Source organism: Pan troglodytes, chromosome 21, assembly GCF_028858775.2.
Source record: "Pan troglodytes isolate AG18354 chromosome 21, NHGRI_mPanTro3-v2.0_pri, whole genome shotgun sequence".
NCBI classification, from domain to species: Eukaryota; Metazoa; Chordata; class Mammalia; order Primates; family Hominidae; genus Pan; species Pan troglodytes.
The window spans coordinates 48947655-48971232 of record NC_072419.2 but is presented as its reverse complement, the minus strand read 5'-3'; the positions used below and the strand labels follow the sequence as shown (position 1 = coordinate 48971232).

Sequence of the window (23578 nt, the reverse complement as noted above, 5' to 3'; positions counted from 1 at the left end):
ACAAACAGCCCCATAAGTCCAAGGCTAGAAAAAAAAAGTTCAATTTGTTCATATTCCTTGGCATTAGGATAGGGCTCTACTCTATACATGGGATCCAAGATGTGCTAGTTCATTTTGAATCACTATAAAGAAATACCTGAGAATGGATAATTTATAAAGAAAAGAGGTTTATTTGGCTCTGCATGGTTGTGTAGGCTGTATATGAAGCATAGTGCCAGCATTTGCTTCTGGTGAGGGCCTCAGGAGGTTTCCAATCGTGGTGGAAGGCAAAGGGAAACCATTATGTCACATGGCAAGAGATGGAGCAAGAGAGAGGTGGAGGTGCTGGGCTCTTTTAAACAACCAGATCTCATGTGAATGGATTACCACAGGGAGAGCCTTAAGCCATTCATGAGGGATCTGCCCCCATGACCCAAACACCTCCCACCAGGTCCCACCTCCCACACTGGGGATTACATTTCAACAAGAGATTTGTAGAGGGGGCAAACATTCAAACTATATCATTCCACCCCTGGACCCCAAATATCATGTCCTTCTCACATGCAAAACACATTCATTTCTTCCCAATAGTTCCCCAAAGTCATAACTTATTAGAGCATCCACTCAGAAGTCAAAAAGTTCATAGTCTTTTCTGAGACTCAAAACAAGTTCCTTCCATCCATGAGCCTACAATACCAAAAACAAGTTATTTATTTCAAAGATGCAATAGTAGTACAGGATTAGGTAAACGCTGCCATTCCAGAAGGGAGAAATCGGCCCGAAGGAAAGGGCAACAGGCCCCATGCAAGTCTGGAACCCAACAGGGCAGGCATTAAATCTTAAAGCTCTAAAACAACCTCCTTTGACTCTATGTCCCACATCTAAGGCACATGGGTGCAAGGGGTGGGCTCCCAAGGCCTTGGGCATTCCTGTCCCTGTGGCTTTCTTGGACACAGCCCATGTGGCTGCTCTCATGGGTTGGAGTTGAGTACTTTCTGTTTTTTCAGGCTCAGAGTACAAGCTGCTGGTGGCTCTACCATTCTGGGATCTGGAGGGCAGTGGCCCTCATTCCCACAATTCCACTGTGCAGTACCCTGGTGGGGAATCTTTGTGGGGGCTCCAGCCCCACATTTCTCCATGGCACTGCTCTAGTAGAGTCTCTCTGCAGGGCTCTGTCCTTGTGGCAGGCCAGAGTGCAAGAGTGAAGGATGCTTACCAGCTTCCACCTAGATTTCAGAGGATGTATCAGAAAGCCTGCATTCTGTGCACTTGCAAACATAACACCATGTGGAAGCTTCCAAGGCTTATGGATTGTGCCCTCCGGGCTGGCAACCTGAGCTGTATCTGGGGCCCTTTGAGCCACAGTGGGAGCTGGAGCAGCCAGGATATAGGGAGCAGTGTCCTGAAGCTGGGCAGGGCAGAAGGGCCCCATGCCTGGCCCCTAAAACCATTCTTTCCTCCTATGCCTCTGGGCCTGTGATGGGAGGGGCTGTACTGAAGATCTCTGAAATGGATTTAAGGCCTTTTCCCCATTGTCTTGGCTATTAGCCCTTGTCTCCCTTTTAGTCATGCTAATCTCTCTAGCAAATGGTTTCTCTATAGCCCACTTGAATTCCTCTTCTGAAAAAGTTCTTTCTTTCTCTCCCATATGGCCAGGCTGCAGATTTTCCAATGTTATACTTTCTGCTTTTCTTTTAATTATAAGTTCTGAACTTGGTCACTCCTTTGTTCCCACATCTGATCATAGGCTATTAGAAGCAGCCAGGCCATATCTTGAACACTTTGCTGCTTAGAAATTTATTCTGCCAGTTACCCTAAGTCATCACTCTTAAGTTCAACCTTCCACAGATTCTTAGGGCATGAGCATAATGCAGCCAAGTTTTTTGCTAGGGTGTAACATGAGTGACCTTTATTCTAGTCCCTAATAAATCCTTCATTTCCATCTGAGACCTCATCAGCCTGGCCTTCACTGTCCATATTTCTGTCAGCATTTTGGTCACAACCAGTTAACAAGTCTCTAAGAGGTTCCAAACTTTCCCTCATCTCCCTCTCTTTTTCTGAAATCTCCAAACTCTTCCAGCCTCTGCCCATTACCAGTTCAAAAACCAGTTCAACATCTTCAGGTACCTTTATAGCAACACTCCATTCCTGGTACCAATTTTCTGTGATAGTCCATTTTACATTGCTATAAAGGAATATCTGAGGTTGGGTAATTTATAAAGAAAAAAGGTCTATTTGGCTCATGGTTCTACAGGCTGTACACAAAGCATACTGCTAGCATCTATTTCTAGCAAGGGCCCCAGGAAGCTTCCAATAATGGTGGAAGGCAAAAGGGAGCCAGCGTGTCACATGGCAAGAAAGGGAGCAAGGGAGAGAGAAGAAAAGTCCTAGGCTCTTTTAAATAACCAGATCTTATGTGAACTTATTACTGCAAGGAGGCCATCAAGCCATTCGTGATGGATCCACCCCTATGACTGAAACACCTTCCACCAGGTCCCACCTCCAACACTGGAGATTACATTTCAACATGAGATTCTGTGGAGGGGACAAACATCCGTAACACACTGCAAGATGACAGAGCAGCCGCCATCTGTAACTTTGCTGGTGACTATGACAAAGAGGAAAAGAGGATGTGGGGAACCGAGCACTGGCTCTTTCTGTCATGAAGGACCTTGGGTCCTTTGTACTCACATTTTAATAACCAAAGCAAGCTACAAGCTTGGCATGCCTCTGAGTTTACATTACACCATGTAGTATTTGGATTTTCAGTTCTCTGAGGCAGCAACCTCTCTGTACACCTCCACCTGGTAGCCTCCATTTGCAGCACTTGCTGCCCATTCTCTCTGCTATGGATGGGATTTGGTGTCCTCTCTCTGGCTTGACCTTTAACAGTGTAATTCTGCTCGTTAATGCCAATGCTAGCAACATTCCTATGGAGGTAGGCATGGGTAGTCATTACCCATTTCAGGTGTTGTAAAACTGAAACTGCTAGAGACTGTATTCCCTAAGATCACACAGCAAATATATGGAAAAAGAGGGAAGTACAATTTATTAAGTAATACATTCATAATGTCTTTATTATGATAGGGCACTGAGGCCACAGAATGTTAAGCAACTTGTTCAAGCCACTTAGGAGGTAGCTATGGAAAGAGAAAGACCAAGACAGAGACCTACGGGAAATGCAAAGTGGAACGTGTAGAGCATGCCTGCTATCTTGGGCCCTCAACACAAGCTGCAATTTTAGCCCCAAGTATACGGTGTCTATGTTTCTTTCTCTTGGGCAGGGAGGAGAATGGCCACAAGGAGGGCCTGTGTGGAATTTCTAGAGAAATGAGTCATTGTGATGTGGTGATATATTAATCTAACTGAGAAATCTCTCTCTCCAGTGGAATTTTATAGGATGTCAGTTCTCATGTGGTTCTCTTTTTCAAGTAGCTTGGCTCATGGGACACCATGCTTCCTATTAGAGTCTATCTTGTCTGTTCAATGTGGGCTGGGGGCAAGAAAAATCTTGAATTTTTATAATATTTTATATTCTTAAAATGATAAAAGAAGACTAATGACAACTTTGAACTAATAATCCTGTCACCCTAGTACATCCAAAGTCTCTTTGATTTTTTGTTTTATCCACATAAATATGTATTTGGCATAGATACCATCAGAAGAGAGTACCATTTTATTTCAGTTATTTTAAAGTTAATGCTATATTACACATATTTTGCATATTTCTTTATGACCTTTAGCATTTTTATAATTTAATAATTGCATAAAATTTTAAGGAGTGAATGTACCTACCTGTATTGGTTTTCTATTTTTGCATAAGAAATTACCACAAACTTGGCAGCTTAAAATAATTTATGATCTCAGAGTTCTGTAGGTTAGAAACCTGGGCATAGCATGGTTGGAATCTCTTCAGTATAACACAAAGCTGAAGTCAAGGTGTTAGCTGAGCTGAATTTTCATCTGGAGACCCTGGATAAAAATCTGCTTCAAGCTCATTGTGTTTTGATTTTCGAGATGGGGTATTGCTGTGTTGCTCAGGCTGGTTTCAAACTCCTGAGCTCAGGTGATCCTCTTGCCTCAGCCTTCCCCAGTAGCTGAGACTAAAGGCATACATCACCATGCCTAGCTCTAGGCTCATCCTTGTTGCTGGTTGAATTCTGATCCTTGTGATGGTGGGACTGAAGTCCCCATTTCTTTGCTGGCTATTAGCTGGTGGCCACTCTCAGCTCCTAGAGGCCACACACATTCTTTGTCACGTGCTTCCTTCATCTTCAAAGCCAAAAATGGAGCCTGTCTCTCAAATAAAAATGTTCTGACACCACACATCTCTTTCGCCAGAAGGAATTTCCATCTTTTTTAAGAGTTCACCTTACTATGTCAGATCTACTCAGAATAATCTCTCTTTCTTAGAGTCAAGGGTGCCATGTAACATAACCTACTCATGGGAATGCTATCTCGGCATATGCATGTTCCCAAGGATTATACAGGGCACGTATAACAGGATGAAAATGTTAAGAGCCAACAGAATTCTACCAACTCATTATCTTTTCTTATCATTGTGTTAATTTCCTAGGGCTGCTACAACAAAGCACCACAAACTGTGTGTGGCAAAAAAAAAACAACAAAAAAAACACCCAGAAATTTATTCACTCACAGTTCTAGAGGCTAAGAGTCTGACAGCAAGGTGTTAGCAGGGCCAGACTCCTTTTGGAATCTGAAGGGTAATTCTTCCTTGCCTCTTCCTGGCTTTCTGAGGTTGCCTGGCAATCTTTGGCATCCTCGTCTTGTAGATTCATTACTCCAATCCTCTGTCTTCACACTGAATTCTCCCTGTTTCCCTGTCTGTGCATCTTCTCCTATAAAGACACCAGCCAAATTGGATTAAGGCCAACCCTATTCCAGTATAGTGTTTCATCTTGAACAGATTACATCTGCAACAACCCTATTTCCAAATAAGGTAACATTCTGAGGTACTGAGGGTTAGGACTTCAACATATCCTTTTGGGTGGACACAATTATATGACAATATGCTGTAATTGTATTTTAGGTGTTTCAAGATTCTTTATGGCACATAATTTTGTAATAATCATTGTTGATTCTGTAATAGTTTCAGTTATTTCTTTATCTAGGGAGTGCCTAGAATGAGATCTTTGCACATAACAATTCTTTCTAATGAAGAAAGAAGAAACTAAATTTTTAAAATGACTGCTATGTGCCAGGTGCTGAGATGCCTATGTGCCCATATGTTTTACTTTCTATGCTCAATACAAAATGTTGAGATATTAGCAACTTTTCACAGGATAAAAATACTTTAATGCAGCAAGTAACTTGCTCAAATGTACATACCTAGTACATCCACTAATCAAGGCCCAGCAAAAAAAAATACAAACTCCAGATGTTTCAAACAGAAGGAATTTAATGTAGGGAATTGGTTGCAAAGATGAGCCAATTCAGAGATTAACAACAAACAGAAGCTATGGTGGAAAGTCCAGCATTGGCCTGAGATGCTACAAGAACATCTGCCTAAAGAAGAGAGGGTTAGTGGGGAGAGAGACAGATAGACACACACACACACATACACACACACACACACACACACACACAGACACACACACACACACAAACAGAGAGAGAGATAAAGAGAGACAGAGAGAGACAGACAGACACAGACAGACAGACATACATGACCTGGAGTCTCCCTCCTCCTAATCTCCTAAGAGTGCATCTAGCTGATCAAATCAGAAGCCAGCTGAGGAGCTTGGGAAACCTGTTCCCCACCCCCTAATCTCCACTCCAACCTCTCCCCATTATACAGAGCAGAACAGATCAAGGGCAAGGAATCTATCTAATGGTAAACAGGCCTAGGACCATCCTAGTCCATAATAGTAAGAGTAATGTTCATAACATAATCATATCAATAGCTAACATGTACTAAATGCTTATTATTACTATGTGACAGACGGTATAAATTCTCAACTTACATTTTCTCATTTAATTGTCATCATAACTCCATGAAGTAGATACTGTTTCAACCCCTACTTTACAGTTAGAGAAAACAGGGCTTGGAGAGGTTAAAAACTTTGCCTGAAGTTGTAGAGCTGCTAAGTGGAGAAGTCGGTTCTCATATTCAGTTCTGTCTGACTTCTCAACCAGGGTGCAAACTCTGGCATTGAATTAAATTCAATCTAGCATTGAATTAAAAATATTTACATATTTATTCCAAAATATAACTGAAGAGAGGGAAAACATAGATGAGACCGTAAATGCCAGACTTGGTTCCCAGAGGACCTTTGCCCATGAGCCAGACTGGGCCTCCTGTGAACTTGGAGCAACAACCATGTGAGCCATTTATGACAACTACAGTTATTCCCTGATTTCATCCCAGCCTTGAGTCCCCCATGTGTCTAAGCATCTTGGAAGAGTAGACATAACAGAAATGAGAAGCCACAATAGAAGCCAAGGTTGCCATGAGGACTGCATTAAATGAGACAAGGTAATGAGGAAGTACTTTGCAAGTCTGAGAGCATTGTGCAGGTGACAAGTGACATGATTACAACAGACCAAAGCTGCACTTTCACAGGAGTCTTGATTTGCACATTATCATTATTATTATTGTAAGGTCCTCTGAGCTAGCCACACCATGGTCAAACCATCGTGACATTCCCTGTCCTTGTGATAATGTACTTTGTGATATTCCCTTTCCTTGTGAATGTACTTTGTAACATTCCTCCCCACCCTTGTGACAATACACCCCCGCACCTCCCCCCACCCCGCCCTTGTGAATGCTGCCTGCAAAAATTGCTCCTAACTCCACCACCTATCCCAAACCTATAAGAACCAACGATAATCCCACCACCCTTCGCTGACTCCTTTCTCGGACTCAGCCCACTTGCACCCAAGTGAATAAACAGCCTTGTTGCTCACTCTAAGCCTGCTCAAGTAGCCTTTTATATGGACGTGTGTAACAATTATTATTATTATTATTTCGAGATACAATTTCACTCTTTTTGCCCATGCTGGGGTGCAGTAGTGCAATCTTGGCTCAGGGCAACCTCTGCCTCCCAGGTTAAAGTGATTCTCCTGCCTCAGCCTCCTGAGTAGCTGGGATTACAGGCCTGCACCACCATGCCCAGCTAATTTTGTATTTTTAGTAGAGATGGGGTTTCTCCATGTTGGTCAGGCTGGTCTCGAACTTCCGACCTCAGGTGATCTGCCTGCCCCAATCTCCCAAAGTGCTGGGATTACAGGTGTGAGCCACCACACCTGGCCGCATGTTATTATTTTTGATGCTCATTTGGAATATGATTTGAAGTATGACAACAATCGAATAGGAAAGGTATTCATTTCAGTGTAGGAAGAAAGTAAACAGCCAATACATGGAGCCTCTATTCTGTATCAGCCCCTACATGACCCTTTCCTTCAGAGAGCTTTGCAGTCTGGGGTTATGCATAATTACAGTTCGGTGTGATGGGTGCATAACAGTGTGTGTGCAGCATAGGGAAGTAGCAGAGAGGCGTGAGGGTTTGTTTTGTCTACCTGGGGTCAGAGAAGGCTTCCCAAATTAGTTCTGTCAGAGGATCAGAGAAGAGGGGTTTTCCAGTTAACAGGATCTGAATGTGGAAGGTAGAAAGGCCCAGAATGGTATTTAGTTTGCCATGGCACAAGATGGCATGCATGACGTGGAGGTGGACTCAGTAGGAAAGCTTGATTATGGAAAGAATTCTGTATCAGGAAAGGAAGTGGAACTTTTTTTTTTTTTTTTTTTGGATATCAACGCCTTCCAGCTAAAGACCATTAGGAACACACCCATAGTTGAACAAGTTGGGTTTATGACTTATTGTAGTGAGGGAGAATGTATACTACAGAGAACCATGGGGTGTCTCAGCAAGACAGTGTTAAGGGATTTGGGCTTTGGATGGATGATTTTGGGAGACATCAAGGGGGTGGAGTTTTTTCTAGATTGAGCTGTTAGGAAGTGGGGACAATTCTATGATTGAATATCTGAGGAAACCTAATCTAGAAGGGGATAATAGTAGAGCAAGATTAAAGCTATAATTGGTAGAGTTGCGGCAGCCACTCATTTGAGCTGGACAAGAAAGATACATGGTATTTTGCAATTTGCACAGTGACCTTGGTTTTGTCTTGCTTAGAAAAAAAAATACGAAGTCATCTTGTTCTTTATCACTTCACTGTGGCTACAGAATGACCTGACCTGATCTTGGTGTTGTGTAAGATTGTTTAGGTCCAATAGGGGAACAAAATGGCCTGGGTGAGAAAGTTGGGCCAGCTTCCAACAACATCAAGTTTTAGCTGATAGGACCAAACCCCGGATGACAGGAGCTGCTTTTCTATTTCTTAGAGCACAGTAGGAAGCTGCAGAGAGCTCGTGTGCAGGGGCAAGTAGAGGTGGCATCTGGTTTTACGAAGCTCTCTAAGGCACACGTGATGTTTCTATAAGTGACTGTTCCTTGGATTCTTGTATGGCCTTGGATAAGTTCCTTCCCTCTTTGAGATAAGCTTTTCTGTGTAGTAAATGGAAGGAGTGAGGCTAGATGGTCTCTAAGCTTCGTCTTCCAAGAGCTGAGGTTTAATGAATAAAACCTGGGTTGCAGTAAAAGGAGCAGAAAGAGGAGCATCAGTTGGATCATGAGAACTCTGTGTTGCTGGGCCCACTGCACATAGCTCTGCCTACCATAGCCAAGACCACTTTTAGGTTGGGGTTCAACTTGCATTCACCCCACTCCTGGTAACAATGCTCTTTCTTTACTTTTCTATTATTTCCTTTTCTGTCTCCTTTTTCTTTTCTTTCCTCCTTTCTTTTCTACTGTCTTTGTTTTTGTTACTCAACAGAGGAATTTTTTTTTATGGAAATAGTCAATGAATAGGTTTTACTGGCTTCCAGTGTGAGCTAATTAAAGGTTCAAACAGCACTTCCATAGAATTCTGGTGTGTCTGTCTCTGTCTCTCTCTCTCTCTCTGTCTCTCTTTCCCTTTCTCCACATTCTTATTCTCTGGCCCCACATGGTCAGATGAAGTCTGCAGCAGTACTAATCCCAGCATTCTCCCTTATGGATGAATAAACTATTTATGATTGCAGTTGGGCAGAATTGGGTCATGTGTCCATCCCTAAACTATGGGAGTGGGAAGGTAGATATGCTGATTGACTTAAGCTAATCTGAACCTACTCTGATCATACCCTGCTGCTGGCAGGATAAATCCCAAACCATATGGGCTGGCTATGGGATAGGGGTCTTTAAGAGAAATTTGCGAAGGTGCTTAACCAGAAGAATTGTGAATTGAATTTGAGAGGCAAAAACAAAACTAAGAGATGTTCTCCTCAGGGATGCTCAGGGAAGTATAAACTGTGTTAGGTAGAGCCTTTGAATCAAGAAGATCTGGTCCTAGCTCTGCCACTGACTTTCTAAGGGAACTTGATAAACACCACCTTGCTACCTCTTGGCCTCTGTTTCCCACTGTAGGTTAATGGTGATAGAACAGTGTTCTCAAAGTTCTGTAGGGCTGTGGATCTTTACAATACTTTCCATGGGCCTGCATTCATTACAGGACACAGGGCAGCCCTCCCAGGGGTGCTGGACGGCCACTGTTTATGGAGGTGCACTGAAGTAGATTGTTAAGAGTTTTGCTCCCTTTGCTAGGGGGAAAAGGATCCATGGGGGTTCAGTGTGTCAAGGGAGTTTTGTCAGATGCAGTACAGAGAATGCATTCAGGACTGGAAACATTCAAATGACTTTTCACCCCAGCCTTTTAAAGCCTCTGCAGCAAGGTTGTGGTTTGCCTTCCTTGCAACCTTGGGCTCTCTGCTTCCTCTTTATTATCCGTGTTGATCCCTGGAGATGTTAATGAGCATTGCACATTGAGAAGATGAGGAGAATACCTTCTGGGCCCAACAACATGGAGACACCCCAAACAGCTCAAAGAATAGCTGTCAGAATAAGCCCATCATGATACAAGCACCAATAGTGGAAGACAAAGAACACTCTGTTCAAAGTTCAGCAACACTCCCACAGGAGGTGGGAGGATACTCATGAGGGTGGAACAGGATGTGATTGGTGGGTGCAGACTGTGATTAACAGCTGTGGGAAATTTGAGGTTAAGCAAGTGTGACAAGTGGGAAGTGGGTAAACAGAGAGGGAGGGGCTGGGATTAGAGTCGGGTTAGGATAAGGTTTAACCTCGGTGACGCGGGGCTGCACACACTCTTACCTGTTTTGCCACTTGATACCTCTATGGCCTTGCGTATATCTCTCTGAATCTCAGTGCTCGTATCTGTAAAATGGGCAGAAACAAGAACTCTAGATCTAGCTGTTCCACAGTACCTTTGGGGACTCAAATACCTCCAAGGTATGGAGCACTGTAGCAGGCTACTTAGTGTGAGGACTATGAAAACGATGACAGCAGAGCTCGTGATCCAAGTGTCTTCTTGGTGGGACCCTTCTAAATCTTTCCCTGGGACACCACATTCTCCAATTTCAGACATCCAGTCTCTATAGGATTGCCCACATCTTGCTCTGCCTTGGAATTTGTGCACACCATTTCAAGTCCTGAGTTCACCCTGGCCATGCCTGGGAGAGACTATGGGATTTGCAATTCTCAATCTAAACCCCAGGTCCACTTGTCCCTTTTTGGGGAATTTCTTCTCTCCGCTGGCTTTCTTTTCTGAGCTCTGTGAGGTTGAGCATATGCTAAAGAGTCAATGAAGGGAAGAGTCTCTGAGCCTGAAATTTGAAAAGGGGGCCCTCTAATTACATTGCACCATGACATTTTCTCAGTAACATCATTTAAGCATCCCACGGTAGCACCTATCATTACTGACTAATCTACTGTTGTGTGGGTTACTAATGCCTACTGTTACATCAGTGACCTTCCCTGCCTTTCTCTGATTCTGGTTTGGATAACTTACCTTGCAGTTCCAGGATTTTCTCCAGAATGAGCAGGAATGACTCACATTACTGCCCTAAAATCCCATGGAAATGTATCCCCACTCTCTTCCTTCCCAGTGTGATAAATTTGATTATAACTTACGGATGGCCACTCATGACTCTGCGGTGGTTTAAAATACACCGAAAGATTCATTCGACTAAACTGAAGTTGTCAGGTGGAGAGCCAGAGGGAATTCTTGTTGCAGACACAAGCTGTGTTATGTCTGCTGTATGTAGCCTTGTGGCGGCTTTCAAATTGCTGTTGGGAAATAAATCCATTAATCAGTGTGGACCGCCCCCACTGGCTCTGCCTGGCTATAGGCTCCTAGGAGGCAGAATGTCCATCTTACTCCCTCACCTGTCTTACTGTGTCTGATAATATGCCCTTGATAATTGATTTTTATTTTACTTTAACATTACGCTCCTAAAAAATAAGATCTCCAGTTATAGTAGGTGGAAATGGCCTCAGAGACCTCCTTGTCCAGCCCCTAGATGAGGGTTCTGAGAGCCAGAGAGGGATGGTGACTTATCCCAGGCCACACGGAAAGTCATCAAAAAGCTGGACCAGGCCCTGGTTTCTGACTCCCAGCCCAGGGCTCTGACATCCTTTTGTGCTTTTCTTGGCTGCTCCTGTTAACGAGGGATGCGAGGAATTCTATTTGGGCTTTATTCTACTGTTTTACAGTCTCTTCTGAGTAATAAGGTCGGCTTGTTTAATAAGTTCAGCTTCAAAGTAGGTCAGGGATTTTATTTCTGTGCATGGGCCATTAGCATTCTTAAGTGAGAACACATTTTTTTAAACTGAGAAAATATCCGCGGTGTAGTCGAGGCGCTCTGCGTCTGTTTCCTAAGCCATGTCAGATCCTTTTATACCACACAGCTTGTGTGAGGGGGGCCTGCCAGCCTCCAGGCTTCTTGATGGGGGCTGAGGCTCAGTGGGAGGGACAGGAGAGGACTGCCTGCTGTGGAGAGACCCCAGGAGCTGCATCACACAGAGCTCAGGCGAGAAGGGCAAGGTGACTTCCGTGGGCTTCTCAAGCTGGTGGTCACATCGAAATGAGGTTTGTGTTTCGTTTTGTCAGAGATAATTTTCTGAAAAATCCCCAAACGCTAGGTTAGAGAGGGTCGAGTGCTATGTCAAGAAATCTTTCAAATCTCTTGTGACTTAAGTGCTTTCCTGGATTCACTGCCCAGTGGCCAAGCTGGTAGAGAAGAAATCAGGGGTCAGGGTCTCACTGCTGTTGTCAGGGAGAAGGATCAAGACCTGGAAAGATGGGTAGGTAGGAAAGCGGCACATGACACGTCATCTATTTAGGGCTGCTTCTGAGAATAATATCAATTTTATATTTTTAGCAATGACCCAAATTAGTTTGTGGGCTTACTTTTTTTGTCAATTGCTTTTAACCTAAATGGGACTGGTAACACAATCACAGAAAAATTTTGTCGATTCAGAATTCCTTTGTAAGGCACTGTGCTTGGCGTAGTGAGGAGTGCAAGCATGATTGGCCATAATCCCTGCCCTGTGATGACTCTCTTGTAGGGGAAAAAGACACAGACATGATACTGACACAATGCAGAGGGTAACAGGACTATGTAGACTACAAAGGCTTCTAGCTGAGTTTCCCACACTAAAGTCTTTTCTGTGTCCCCTTCATGAGTTTTTCCCATCTGTTCTCTTATGTGTTTCATATTATTGCTTTTTAAAAATGACACATGCTTTCCTTGATTTTTCAACTGAGAGTGCATATTACTATGATAGAAGGAAGTCTGTCTTCTTTTACAAGTTAATGTACATTTTTGACTATTAAAATAATTTATAAGTAAATATCCATGAGTGTGCACCTTATTTAATCTCATGTACTGCACTTTGGAACATGTCAGGGAGGCTGCTGGTCTCCTAGAAGGCTTTCCCAAGCAGATGCAATATTAACAGGGCCTTGAAGGAAGAAACTATTTCAGCAGGTGCAAAATGATCACATATACTTGAGATGTGATTTGGTGTATGTGACCATGTATATTTCAGATGTGATTCAGTGTAAATATGTGAGGTGTCTCAATGCCTAAGGATTCCGTGGGAGTATAGAGTAAGAGGTAATGCACTGGTCCCTTGAGACTGTGCTTTTTACTCCTCTTTAGGTTGTTTGCAAAGAAAACATCATGAGACTAGATTTCTTCTCCATCGTCTCTCCTCTTCATTGCCAAGTTTTTCAGGCATTATTACTACATCGTTGTTAGTTGTTTGTTGGGTTAATCTATGCAGAGCTATCTGTAAGCATGAGAACTCCTTCCTGTATCCCAAGTCAGGGAGAGGCAGATAAGAAGGGCCATTTATTTGTTCGTTCATTCATTCATTCATTCATGTATGCATTCATTGTTGCCTCTGATGCTAGAGTTAGACATACAGAGATGCATAAGACATGACCACCCAAAGACCCGGGCGGTTGGGGAATCACCCAGAGGCCAAGCATATAATGAGTGTTCAGGAAATCTTTGGATGAATGAATAAATGATGCCTCCCAATGTTTCTCCAACTTGGCTGCATATTGGAGACAACTAGGGAATTTTTGACAATTTTAACTTCCCGCATAGATTCTGATTTCATTGGTAAGGGTTGAGACCTAAGCATTAGGAACTCCAAAACTTCTCTGCATGATTCTAATGTGCAGCCAAGTTTGAGGCCACTGGTGCAACCCATGAAGATATTTTTTTTAGAGTGGGATAGCTTAATACAAAGGACTTTTAGTAAAAGCAGTACTTGGCCCTTAGTTGGAAATGGACTCGGAGGGACCCAGGCATTTGCCATTTAGGTGTGGGTACAATTTAGTCCTTTCAGAGGGGTCCTGTAAGCATTAAGCCCTGCAGTTTTCATAATGACACACCTCATTTCTTAGGGAGGCCCAGTTAATGCTTCTTGTCTGTAAAGGAACTGGTTACTTTAGCTTTTGAATTGACCTTAAAACCCCTAAACGTGCTCACATCAGCCTTCTGGGCAGAACATCGATAGTTCAGGGTCAATCTTGAGTACACACTAGCTGTTGGGAAACCTTGTTGGGTTTCCAACTAGGAACATATAATCAAAGTTACATTTCCTTTCCTTTAGGGGAATCAAAGGTAGGAGAGAAAGTTCATGGGGCAATTTGAAGAGTCCATAAATGCCTACAAGCTGTGAAGAGCTCTATAGGAATGATACGATTAGAGATCAATTCTTTTTTTAAAAAAAGTTAATACTTGGGGAAAATTGCTACAGTAAACCTGTGTGTTCTTTGTTATATGTGGCTTTAAGCAGATTGCTTTACTGATTAAGATCTAGATGAGGCTTTAGGCAAGAATTTTAAGAGAACTTTGTTATTGCTTATATGTGTTCTTCCTCAATGAAGAATGATGGCAATTTCACTGAGACCATCAATGTGCCCCATTGAATAGGCCAAGGTATATCTTTGCAGCAGAGCATGCTTTCAAATTCACTTCTCGTTTTATTGTGTACATGCCCACAAAGGCGAGTTTTTTCCATTTTTCCTACTTTTTTACGACCCCATTGATGAAATAAAGAAGTAGATTTTAGGACGAGCTTTATTATTAAGTGATGCTTCATGTGCTGGAACATTTGAATTAACAATCCTTGCTGTGTGTGTGAAGACCCAGTGTCTGCCCGATGGCCGTGTCTGTTTTGTATTGAGTTCCATGTGTGCAAACATCCATCCATATCTTACTGACCATTTCCTTACCGGTTATCTTCCTTTCGAGTAATTTGCAAGTTCATGTCTTCCTTGATATCAGGATCATAGAATATACAGAGGAAATGTATAAAATGGCCAGAAGTTGCTCATGTTTATTTACCACTGTAAAATAAAACACTGGGTTAACCAAATGTTTGGGCACATTTGAAGTGCATTAAAATGCCTCCTTTGACAGTGTCCTTCAATAACAGTAACCCGTATCCTTTTATGTTGATCTGAAACAGATTCAGTCACATCTTCTCCAGGCTTTTGCCTACTTTCTAAGCTTCACCTTCAATGGTGATTCTGAAACTGATGTTAAAGGAAGTGTCAAGTTTTTCTGTTTCTTTTTTTGTTTATTTGTTTTGTTTTTTTCTCTGGTGCATCCGCTTGTACCTTTTTATTATATTAACTTCTAGCTAAGACTTTTTTAAGACACAAAAAAAGTCTGGTAATATTAAGCTACGTTATTAGCGATCTATGGAGTATGTTTGATGTCTTAGTCGTCTATGACCTATGTTACAAAATAAAGTGTCTTAAGAAACATTTATTATCTCACAAGAATACCTTAGGAGCTTTAGTGCAGCTTGATAGCTGGTTCTGGCTGGAGTCACTCAGAAGGCTGCAAGCAGGGTGTCTACTGGGGCTACAGTCGTCTCAGGGCCTGACTAGGATAGGATCTGCTCCCAAGCTCGCAGAGCTCCTGGCTGTGTTCAGAAGACTCACTTCAAAGATCATTCATGGCCGGGCGGGGTGGCTCACACCTGTGATTCCAGCACTTCGGAAGGCCAAAGCAGGTGGATCATGAGGTCAGGAGATGCAGACCATCCTGGCTAACACGGTGAAACCCAGTCTCTACAAAAAATACAAAAAATTAGCCGGGTGTGGTAGCAGGTGCCTGTAGTCCCAGCTACTTGGGAGGCTGAGGCAGGAGAATGGTGTGAGCCCGGGGGGGCAGAGCTTGCAGTGAGCCGAGATCATGCCACTGCACTCCAGCCTGGGCGACAGAGCGAGGCTCTGTCTCAAAAAAAAAAAAAAAAAAAAAAAAAATCATTCATGTGGCTATTGGAAGGCTTTAGAACCTTGTTAGTTGTTGGCTTAAGTATGTGTTTCTTTATGAAACCACTCATGACATGGCAGAGAGAAGAAACAGAGAAAGGAGAACGGGAGAGAGGAGGAGGGAAGGAGGGAGGGAGGGAGGAAGTGAAACAGAAAGATAAAAAGGGAGATAAGAGGGAGGAGGAAGGGGGACAGGAGGAGAGAAATAGAGGAAAAAAGAGATCAGGGGAAAGTGAGAAGAAGAAGGAGAAAGAGAGAGATGATTGGGAGATAGAAAAAGAGAGGGTTTAGGGGAGAGGGAAGAAAAGGGAGGGAAGAGCAGAGGAAAAGGGGAAAGGGAAGGGGAAGAGAGAAGGAGAGAGGCAAGTAAAATGGTAGACTTAGTGTAACAGAATCTCAGAAATATTATCACATCGCTTTTGCTGTACTCTGCTAGAAGCGAGTCACTAGGTCCAGCCCACTCTCTAAGTGATAGGGTTACCCAAGGCCATGAATGACAGGAGGAGGGAGTCACTGAGGGTCATTGTAGAGGCTGGAGGCTGCAGGCTGCCAATAATTGGTCTTTAAATATCACCACAGAAGTGATGGTCTTATGCAGATGTTGCCAGATTTTCTTGCATAAGAGATATCAAGTTTTAGCCCTCTGAAGATTTACAGTAGTAAAAGTCACATATTAAGTATCTAAGTCTATCTTACATTTTCCAGATTGACAGCTGCTTACTAATGAATCATTAATTGAACTTGGGGTAGTGATCCCATCTTCTTCCTTGTTAAGTTCAATGAAGAGACTCTGAAGGACAGTGCTGTGTTGGATACATGCCTCCCAGTTTGTAGGTTGTTCCAAATTGTATGGTCTTCCATCTTTTCCACAGTTTTGAGTGTATTCTTTAATTTTCTTATTTTAAATTAACTATTCATCATCCTGACCGAAAACATAATTTTTAAAATATCAAACTTCTAAAAAATAAATACCACTAAAACTTTCAAAACAATCCAGACATATTTTTCAGCATATCTGTTATTCAGAAACTCTATGGTAGGAAATAGAATCAAGCGTAGTTGTGTGTTTGTGAACCAAATATTTGATTGAACACAATTTCATCAGGAATCTGAATGGATTTGTGAGCTCTGATACATTTGAGTATAATTAAAAGTAAAAAGTTAATACAGACCTGACATCAAAAGCATGATTTCTAACTGAAAAACTGATAAATTGAACCTTATTAAAGTTAAAATTTTTGCTCTGTGAAAGCTCAGGCAAGGAGGATGAAAAGATAAGCTACAGAGTGAGAGAAAATATTTGCCAACCATATATATGACAAAGGACTAGTGTCTAGAATATATCAAGAATTCTTAAAACTCAATGACAAAACAATTAGAAAATGTGCAAAAGATATGATGAGATATTTCACCCTCCCGCCTCGGCCTCCCAAAAGGCTGGGATTACAGGCATGAGCCACCCCCGCCTGGCCATGCATGATCTTTGCAGTGAGTCTTCTGAAGACAGCCAGGAGCTCTGTGAGCTTGGAAGCAGATCCTATCCTAGTCAGGCCCTGAGAGGACTGTAGCCACAGTAGACACCCTGTTTGCAGCCTTCTGAGTGACCCCAGCCAGAACCAGCTATCAAGCTGCACTAGGCTGTACAGATGGCAGATAAACACTTGAAAAGATGTTCCATGCTATTAGCCATTAAGGTAGTATAAATTAAAACCACAGTGAAACATCACTACATACTTATCAGAATGGCTAAAAAGAAATAGTGACAATAGTAGTACAGGTGAGGAACTGGACCACTCATGCATTGATGGTGGTAATGTAAAATGATGTAGCCGCTGTGGAAAGCAGTTTGATAGTTCTGAATTCCATATGACCCAGAGATTGAACTCCAAGGAATTTACCCCAGAAAAACGAAAACTTATGTTCACACAAAAACCTATACATAACTGTTCATGGCAGTTTTATTTTAATAGCAAAAACCTGAAAACAGCCTAGATGACCCTTAATGGGAGAATGGTTAAACAACATTCAACACAGCAATAGACCCATATGTATATCACATGTAAACTACACAGCAACAAAAATAAATGAACTATCCGTGCACACAAAAACTTGGACTAGGCCGGGCATAGTGGCTCATGCCTGTAATCCCAGCACTTTAGGAGGCCAAGGCGGGTGGATCACGAGGTCAGGAGATCGAGACCATCCTGGCTAACACAGTGAAACCCCGTCTCTACTAAAAATACAAAAAATTAGCCGGGCATGGTGGCGGGCGCCTGTAGTCTCAGCTACTTGAGAGGCTGAGGCAGGAGAATGGCGTGAACCTGGGAGGTGGAGGTTGCAGTGAGCTGAGATCGCGCCGCTGCACTCCAGACTGGGTGACAGAGCGAGACTCTGTCTCAAAAGAAAAGAAAAGAAAAGAAAAAAAACCTGGAGTAATTTCCAGGGTATGATGGCAGGTGACAAAAACAGTCCCAAGAGATTATATATTATCTTTTTGGAAATAACAAAATTTTAGAAGTAGAAAGCAGATTGGTGGTTCCCAGGGATGAATGATGAGGTGGGAAAGTGGGGAGGGAGGTGGTTGTGGTTCTAAAGGAGTAGCGTGAGAAACCCTTGTGGTCCACTTTAATTTCCTTATGGATTATAGTTCTATGCTTGTTTAAAAAATGTTTGCCTACCCCAGGGTCAGAAACATTCTATTTTATATAAATCTTATTGTTTACCTTTTACATATAGGTCTATAGTACCCTGGAATTAACTTTGTTTATAGTATAAAGTAGGGCACAATGTTGAAGGTTTTTTTTTTCATATGGATGCCTAAATAATCCTAATTTTTTTTGTTGAGAATACACTTCTCCTACCACAGTGAAGTGTCAGCTGTATCACAGATCAAGTGATTATCAATATGTGGATTTGTTTCTTGACTCCATTGTTTCTTGAACTGTTTTTCAATTTCTTAATTACTGTAGCTTAATACCTCATTTTCTTAATTATTGTAGCTTAATAATAAATCTTAATTTCCTAAAAGGTAAGCTCTCTAACTTTCTTTTCCTTTTTAAATATTGCTTTGAATATTCCTGGCCTTTTGCATTTTTATATAAACTTCAGAATAAGTTTGTCAAATTATCTAGAAAGCCTGACAGACATTTTATTAGGATAGTGTATACTTCAACATAAGGAGAATATACGACTTTACAATATTGATTCTTCTAATTCATGAGCATGGAATATCTCTCCATTTATTTGGATCTTTAAAAATGTATCCCAGTAATGTTTGGCAGTTTTCAGTGAAGAAGAATACATGTATATACACATATGCACATATAGGTATATATACATCCCCAGATATTTTAATACTTTGCTGGTGCTTTTGTAAGTAATTATTCAATTTGTTTGTTATTGAAGTAGAACAGAATGCAGTAAAGGACATAAAGTGCGTTAACCTTATGTGGATAGCTCAATGACTTTCATATACATGTACACCCATATAACCATCTTCTAAATCAAGGTGTAAATTATTGTGGTACCTAGTTTCATCATGTTTCTTCCCAGTCAACTACTCCTTCCCCTAGAGGTCACCATTATTATGATGTCTATTACCATTGACTGGGTAAACGGCACTTTTAAAATTTCATTTTATAATTGTTTATATTTAATCTATGGAACTTTTCTAAATTAACTTGTTAATTTTGATCATAATTTGAGATTTTTAAAGAATTTTCTACACACACAATTATGTAGTCTATGAATAATGAAAGCTTTATTACTTCCTTTCCAACATTTATTTCTTTTATTTCTTTTTCTTGCCTCATTGCATTGGCTAAAACTACCAGTAGAATTGGGGAAATCAGGGAAAAGTGTGTAGTATTTTACCATTGATTATGATGTTAGAGTAAGGTTTTAGATACCCTTTGTCAGATTATAGGACGTTCCTTCTATTTCTAGTTTTCTAAAAGTTTTACCATGAATGGCTGTTGATTTCCATCAAGTGCTTCCTCAGCATCTCTTGAGACAACTATGTGATTTTTATCTTTCAGTTTGTTAATATGATGAGTTATACTGATTGATTTTCTAATATTAAATCAATCTTATAGTCCCGGCATAAACTTAATGTGGTTATAACCTGTTATTCATTTTATATATCACAGGATTGGCTTGGTAATACAATATGTAGGATTTTAGTTTACGTATTTACGAGGGAGATTGGCTTAAAAGTTTCATGTGTTATCTTTGTGAAGTCTTGGAATGAAAGCTATCCTGGGCTTGTAAAGTAAGTTTGGAAGTAATTCTTCTCTTTGGAGTCTCTGAAATAATTTGTGTAAAGGTGATATTTCATTGAAACCTTTTGTGTGTGTTAAAATTCAAACCTACCCAACACCTTCAAGCAGGATTTTGTTCCAAGATGTTCTAGCTAAAGACTTGCTTTCTATGGGCCCTTGGAAATCACTGTGTATGTCATTGAGTTCCCTGGGCCTATGCTTGAGAAATACATGAATAAGATGTTAGAAATACCTAGAACAGTGCCTGCAATGTCATAAACAATATATTTACCTTTTCCTTCCTGTTTCTTCATGTTCTCTTCCTCTACAGAAGCACCTAGAGGCAGTGACCTGTGGTAGACAACAGCATGAAGCCACTAATTCTGTTCTTGGAGCCCAGCGTCCATCTGGCTTAGTCAGAATCATGGCTTTTGGAGACAGGGACAGAGGTCTATGGGACCTTGCAGAATTTTGTTGTTTCAAAGTCCTTTCCCAAAGAGCAGTGAGTTAGGCTGTGCTAAGTCTCTCTTCAGGCAAGATACGGCAGGGGCAGAGGCAGCCCTAGGGGAATGAGGGAGGATTTGGAAGAAGCTCGTTTTTCAGTTCCTTTGCATAAGGGAGGGCGTCATCTCTTAAACTCTTCCCATAAACTGAGTAGGCTCTGTGGATAAGCCTCTTAATCCATCTGGACACCCCTTCCTGACACTTCAGAGCAGTCGATACTTCTAGTCATTTCTAGCCATTTCAGCAGCTTACAGACTAATTATGCATCTCCCCCTTGCACATAGGGATAGGCCAAGGAGAAGAATTTGCAAAATAACAATATCTCTAAAGCCACAGACACCTTCTGCGTAAGCCTTTCTTTCTGTGGCTGGTAGCGTAGCAACTGACGAAGCTGCCTGGACTCAGGTTGCCCTGAATTGCATGTTTCTTCCCTCACTCCCTACCACCCCCTTTCTCTCTACTTTGTCGTCTTGTCATATTTGTTCTGCTATGGCAGCTACTGTGTTTTTCCTCCAGTGCTTTCTGAAAGTGAGTTGCCTGTCCTGGTGGGAGATTAGTGGCTACAACATGCATAAAGCTGACATTGATTTTATCGAATGTGATACATGTGACGCATGAGCCCAAGATGCCCTGAGAGCTCAGATGCTCAGAGTGGGCATCTTAGGAGGCTAGAGGCGCTGGGCTGAATGGCCCATTACAGGAGAAGGCTGTGGAATGGGGAGAAAGACCAGTGCAGGGGTCCAAAGCTAATAGCCATGGGAAGAAAGGAATAACTCACATTTATGTAGGGCCTGTCATTTTTCAGGCACTTACACTTGATCTTCACAAGGACCCAGTGAGGTATGACCATGACCCTGATTTTACATGGGAAGAAACTCAGCCACAAGGGAGTTATATCACTTGCTTAATGTCACACCATTAAATAATAGAGATTGCAAGGCAACCTCTGTCTGACCCAGTGATCTTTTACTTTCCAGTACACCTCACTTCCCTTTGTAAGTGAAAGTGAATATGAAAATGCAAAGGGATGAAGTGTATTGGGCATAGTTTGGAGAAGCTAGCATAGAGTACTGGGGTACTGCACTGGGAAATTGAGGTAGACTTCCACTTATGTGGGCTGTGCAGGCATTGTGGAGGTCAAGGGGAGACTCACCCAGCATGTTGAACACTAGCTTTTTACTGGTCCATATGCCTTGCTCCTTACATTCAATCCATGACCAAGTCCTGTCCTTTCAGTCTCCCAACCCAACCCTCTGCCTAGTTCCTCTGCCTCTGCCTCTCCAGCCCCGTGGCCATTACTTGAGTTATGCCTCCATCATTTCTTTCCTCAATGTAATTGACACAACTTCCTTATTGGTCCGCCTGTCTGTTTCTCTCCCTTAGACCCATTATTCACCGTGCACTCAGAGGAGTTGTCCCTAAAACTCTTGTGCCTGCGTGACACCACTGCTTACACAGCCTCAGGATGAAGACCATTCCTGATCAGGTCACTTTTGACCTCTCTGATTGCCTTTTTGCTGGCCCCCCTCCCCTGCTCCCCATCACCTGTGCTTCAGCAGGATATACCATCCCTGCATGACCCAGTCTTGTCGTTGTGAATAACCCCACCCTTGTGCCTGTTAGACTCTCCTTTTCCTTTAAGACCAAGGTCATGATTTGATTGCTCTAGGAAGCCTTCCCTAAAGTCCTCCATCTAATTTGGATATCTCCCCTTGTATTAGTTTTCGACTGCAGCTGTAACCAATCACAAAGTTAGTGGTCTAAGACAACACAAATTTATGATCTTATAGCATTGGAGGTCAGAAGTCTAAAATGGGTCAGCGGGGCTGTGTTCCTTTGGCTCTAGGGAAGAGTCCATTCCCTTGCCTTTTGTAGATTCTAGACGTCACCAGCTTTCCCTGCCTGGTGGTCCCTTTCTCCACCTTCACAACCAGAACATAGCATCTTCCAATCGCTCTCTCCGACTCTTCTGCCTCCCTTCTTCACTTATCCAGGATACTACATATCCAGGATATGCTCCCTACTCAAGATCCTTAACTTAATCACAGCTTCAGAGTCTATACAAGTTTTGGAGTCTATGTGAGTTTTCGGGATTAGGACTTGAGCATCTTTTGGGACCACTATTCTGTGTATGATACTGAAATGAGAGATTTCCCTTATCTCCCTTGCAGGATGTGAAACGGGTGTGGCTCGCTCCTTCAGTTGCCCACTGTACCAGAAGAATTGGATCACATGTGGGCTCAAAGGATGAGTGCGAGGTTTTATCGGTGGAGGTGGCTCTCAGTGAGATGGATGGGGAGCCTGAAGGGGAGGATGGAGTGGGAAGGTGGTCTTCCCCTGGAGTCAGGCCGCCCAGTGGCAGATTCTTGTCTGACTGCCTCCAGCTGAACTCCCCTCAGCGTCCAGACATCCTTTCTCTTCTGTCTTTCTCTGCCACATTGTTCTATTGTCACTGGTCTGCTGGTTCCAACGTTCAGCCACTTGTGTATGTGCCCACTAAGGTCTTGGGTTTATATGGGGACAGGATTGGAGGTATGGTGGGCCAAAAGGCAACTTTTTGGGTGCGAAAACAGAAATGTCTGTGCTGACTTAGGTCTGTGGGTCTTCAGGCTTGAGGGTGGGGCCTTTACTGGGGAACCACCCTCTTCTACCCAGTACTTCCCTGTCTTCTGTCCGTATCAATACCACACACCTGTATGAGTCCACAGGACTCTGGGCCTGCCACTTCCCAGCCTGTATCACTTTCTTCTATAGTTCATTGGTTTCTGCATCCTTCCCTAGTCTCTTAGTCTCCTCCAGGATAGAGACAGTTATTTACTTTGACTCCACATCCCCAAACGTAGCAGAATCAGCCCTCATTACTTGTTAGTTAGGCAGAATATGGTATCTCCCAGCCTTCATGTACCTGCGTGACTGTGTCGCTGACCAGGGTGCTGAGAACAGTGGGGCATCAGCTCACTGTGTGAGTTAAAATCATGGCCTCTAGAGCAAGACAGCCTGAGTATCCCAGCACACTCACTAATTAGCCACATGACCTTGGGCAATTTGTACCTTGGTCTCCTCATGTGAAAAATAAAGATAATTATAATACCTATTGATATAAATCAGGGTCCAGGAGG

At 42.5% G+C, this 23578-nt stretch overlaps 1 protein-coding gene across 13 annotated transcripts in view; it reads left to right on the top strand.

Moving 5' to 3' along the window:
• Window positions 1-23578, top strand: part of PTPRT (protein tyrosine phosphatase receptor type T) — a 1128501-nt gene that overhangs the window by 483046 nt on the left and 621877 nt on the right. The window lies entirely within an intron of this gene.